General features: G+C 36.5%; 1 protein-coding gene and 1 pseudogene across 1 annotated transcript in view; one reads left to right on the forward strand and one right to left on the reverse strand.

The window, feature by feature from the left end:
• The window catches only part of zbtb22a (zinc finger and BTB domain containing 22a), an 11893-nt gene that overhangs the window by 140 nt on the left and 7182 nt on the right, over positions 1–4571 (forward strand). The gene's annotated exons all lie outside the window — the stretch shown is intronic.
• LOC116701957 (sodium channel subunit beta-1-like) overlaps positions 1233–4571 on the reverse strand; it is a 5948-nt pseudogene continuing 2609 nt past the window's right edge.

The following is a 4571-nucleotide window of genomic DNA, read 5'->3' on the forward strand; positions in this document are numbered from 1 at the left end:
GTGTGCTCGCTGCATCCTCACCTTACTTTCATGACCAGGTAAGTCAGGGTACACCAGTGTGCAACATATTGTCTGTACAGATTCATTTATTTATAATAAATTATTGTTTTTACTCACCCCATATTTCTGTTCAGATGCCCAAAACACATAAGTTCGGGCCTAAGTTGAGGCCTTGGCAACGGCCCAGGTTCAATTCCGACCCATGGACCTTTGCTGCATATTGTACCTCCTCTCTCTCCCCTTTCCTGTCTTCAAGCTATCCTGTTGATTAAAGGCCGTAAAAAGCCTCCAAAATCTTTAAAACAAAAAACCCATATAAGGCCAAAAGTACACTATGTCTTTGTTCCTCTCTCTTGACAGGTGTTACTGACGAATGTTTCAACTGTTCGCCATCATTAGACCAAACCTTCTGTAACTAAAACATCTTGAAAACTAATGACCTGACTGTCACGACCTTTACTGTGCATATTCACTAACAAGAAGAAAAGGAAGCTTAGATTGTGACACATCTGTTTTTGTTTTTTTAAAGGTTGGGATGTGGAGAAGGGCAGTGCAGATGGCCTGCAGCCCGACACGCTCATCTCTCTCACTGCTCCCAAGAAGTCTGCCTCCTTGTTCCGAGGACGATACCACTTCCTGGGAGGCCGGTTTGATTATTTTAGCATGAAGATTGGAGACAGAGAAAACGGCTTGTCTGGCTCTGTCCAAAGTTGTAAGATATTCATACTAGCACTTCAAAAGCTCACAATTTAAAACTTACCTTGTTTTTTTCATCCATACACAAACAGAAATGTAAAAATTACAAGATGTAGTTGTAAAGGGAATGAAAGCGTTCATCAATGTCTCTGTGGAACCATTTCCACGTCTCCACTCCAGCTCTGTACCTAAACCATTGACAGTGTATCAATCTTCACATCTAATCTTTAGAAATAAATCAAGTTTCCATACTGCAATACTTCCATAATATTTATACTATATAACGCTACTATTTATTTTAAATCTTGTAATTTGATTGGTTGTCATTAAATCCAATAAGATGATATAATAGAGCTTGAAGAGAGTTTTTTCATGTGAAAGCACAAAGCTTTAACGTGGTGGCTGCTTCAGCTACATACAAATAAAACAATGGAAGTCGTCTACGTTGTTATTTCTGTAACAACGGCCATCCATTTCAACGCTGAAATATTTGTTAGGCAAATCAGAAGATTTCTCCAACATCACTTGTACATTTAAAGTTTTTATTAGTACATCTTAAGACTTAAACACTTGAATGTACAATAGGAACTGGAAAGACAGTCTAGCCAGGTACGTTACATTCTACTTAAAAAAATTGTGTGTCACATTATACAGTACATCAGGTGATGATGAGTCGGTAAAAAGCTTTCTTTTAAAATGAGCCTCATCAGAGTCCATCAGACATCCATAGTACCACTTGCATGTTATATCAATCAAGTAACCAGACTTTATTTATATAGCACTTTTCATACATAAAAATGTGGCACATTGAGAGGGTTAATAAGATAAAAGCAAATTAGATAAATAACTAGGACTAGACCATAAAGTGCTTTATAAACAAATGAAAGGACCTTTAAATCAATTCTGAAACGTGGATAACCAGTGCAGAGACTTTTAAAAGTGTAATGTGTGCTCTCTTTCTGGTCTTCGTTGATACCCATGCAGCTGACTTTAGTAAAAATTGTGGGAAATTATTTTTTTTGGAAGACCAGAAAGTAAGGCATTACAATAGTCTATCCTACAGGTAATGAAAGCATGCATCAATGCCTCTGTGTAAATGAATATGTGACTACATATATACGTAAAGATACAAATACTTTACGTGAAAAATATGACAATGTCTCTCTTTAATGCATAATGGTTTGCCAAATAAGTGTGGAAGCAGAACATGCTTTTTCGTCACAGAATACTATATACAGTGCTGGTACCATGCTCTCTTTGTATGTAATATCCATGTGTGATATTTTTTCAGGAAAAAGGTCAAATGGAGGCTTGATCTGAAAAGTTTTACCCAGTGAAGGATTTGCCTTCTGGAATTTGGGCAGATGCCAGAAGGGCCGCCCTCTATTAGGGCAGTTGGAACGGATTGCGAAAGTCGGATATAATTTGTATAGTAAAACAAATCAATACAGAAATTACTATTCAAATAAATATATGTTACAGAGGTAACTTAACTTTTATTAAGTACTGTGCTTTAACGTCGAGCCTTTGTATTTGTGCTGAATGGGCCTTTAGTGGAGCGCATCATGTCGCATTGTTATCGGCATCTGTCACAGACTGTAGCGATAGTGCGTGTCGTTTGAGTGTGTATTCTGAATTTCTGCATTCTACTCAGTTTTTATGTTGTTTTTTTTAACTTTATCTGTCAACGTTTGAGTAGGGTTGGTGTGATTTGAAATAGGGCCGATGTGTTGCAAACGCCAGGGCCATTTTTTGATCCTAGTCCGTCACTGGTTTTACCCCCAAGTTATCTAAATTCAGGTTAGAGGGTGGAAGGATGTTTTTAATCCAGGGAAGAAGCCTGCAGATAAAGACAACATGTATTAATGGATTCAAAACCACTGTGTTTATAGAAAATTTAGTTAATTAATAAACACTAGAACATCTAAAAGAAAAACGTCATTGTTTAGTTAAACTTAACTAAAACTAATGCAACCAAACAACAAATCTTTAATAAATCTCTTCTTCATGAAGATTATAATGTTCAGTTTGTGTTTGAACTGATTTAGACAGGTGTCGATTCAACTTTATGATCATTTTTGAGGATGTAGGCAGTTTGTGGTGGTGTTGGCTTGTATTTTGTTGTACAGAGATATTTCTAATAGGTACATTTAGAAATTAAATTTCAACTAAAAGCTAAACATGAAAACCATCATGACTGTACAATATATTGCAGGGCAGTTGTATTTCACATTTGTTTTAGCGAGGTATCTTAAGGCTGGGCATTCCTTGTTGATACTAGCTCAGATACCAGAGTCCCTAGACTCTGGTATCTGAGCTGGTATATCTAAGGCATGACACTTTATTTTCCATATCTTTCAGAAATATTCCAGAAAACACTTTCTTTATTGAATAAAAGAAGCCATTCTCAAATGTTAAATGTTGTCTTAACACAAAAAGCTGCATGATAACTTTGCCTAAAAATATTTATAATTTTTGTATGGAACTTCTAATCTAGTTAGTCTCAGAAAATATGTTATCTTTTACAGGAGCCACCTGGTCAAAATGGGAGGATAGTAGTTAGAGGAATACTTTGACATTTTGGAAAAATGACATTAACTACAGTAACTCTCGGCAAATATACTTATTTTTGAAAACTGTAAAACTGATCAATAACTAGACTCAGATGAATCTGAGGAGTATTCAATGCCAGCTTTAGACCTTGACCATTTTAATAACCAGTGATACTACATGGACACAGCTTGAGGGACCAACAAACGTATACCCAGCCCTGGATAGAATTCAGTGTACCTGGGAATGATGCTGACATGGCACTTTCACCTGGGATCACAAAACCCCTCTGGGCTATTCTCCAACCTGCACCCCTGCGCAGTTTACTTTCTGAGGCTATTGCTAAATATTCAGCATTTCTAGGAGGAAAAGAGAACAAAAAAAAGTGAAACCATGTCAAAATGTTTAACTTTAAGCAAAATGGGTGAAAAATACAAAAACAAAACATCACAGCTATGGTTGTAGGACAGGTTTTTGACTTACAGGAGGGAGGTTTTGGTTTTTACTAGGGAGGAGGATGACAGGATGGGACGGACAAGACGAAAACATGACAAGTAGACGGAGGGAGCATGGGACAAAGAGACACAAGTGAAAACACACAAATACAATGGAAACATTGATAATCTTAAACATAAATAGGTTAGAAGACAAGCTAAGTGGAGCAGAGGAATAAGAACCAAGACAGGATGTAACAAAGTAAAAGTTGAAATTATAGGACAGTGTGACAGCAGTCTTACTCCAGTTGTGTGTTGTTTTAAGCTTTATTAGAGCCAGAGCAATATAGTATATCAGTATTGGTGTACATGCTGGCCAATATAAGTAACAAAAAATTGCAGGATGGAAATGGCAAAAATATGTTTGAGGTAATTTAGAAACGGTTCTTCCATTAAATTGTCTTAACTGACCCACTCAGTACATATCTTAGCCACAATTCTTCATTAACCAAATTCAAGGAATGATCAAAGAGAATGCTTATGTTATGTATTAAAGATATATCGTTACTGGATTTTTTTTAAATCAAATCTCTTTGCAGGTATTTGCCTTAAAAACCCAGCACTTTGTTTGGGCTCTACAACAGACATACTTGTATATGTTGTTTATGTTACTAGGGAAAAAAAAAAACCTGTATCACCATAGTGTCTGCTTAAAATTCAAGAACTGAGAGGCGCAGCAGTTTACAGAGTTAAAGGTTTTTACATAGTGTGAGCATACAGTATGTGCATATTGGTCATGTATTAAAAAATACTTACGCTGCTTCTCTCAGTGCTTCTTCCCCAGCTGCTGATATTTTCTTGTAGCAGTATATCATCTCTATGAGGAGCCAG

The sequence above is a fragment of the Etheostoma spectabile genome, chromosome 14 (assembly GCF_008692095.1).
Source record: "Etheostoma spectabile isolate EspeVRDwgs_2016 chromosome 14, UIUC_Espe_1.0, whole genome shotgun sequence".
Classification (NCBI taxonomy): domain Eukaryota; kingdom Metazoa; phylum Chordata; class Actinopteri; order Perciformes; family Percidae; genus Etheostoma; species Etheostoma spectabile.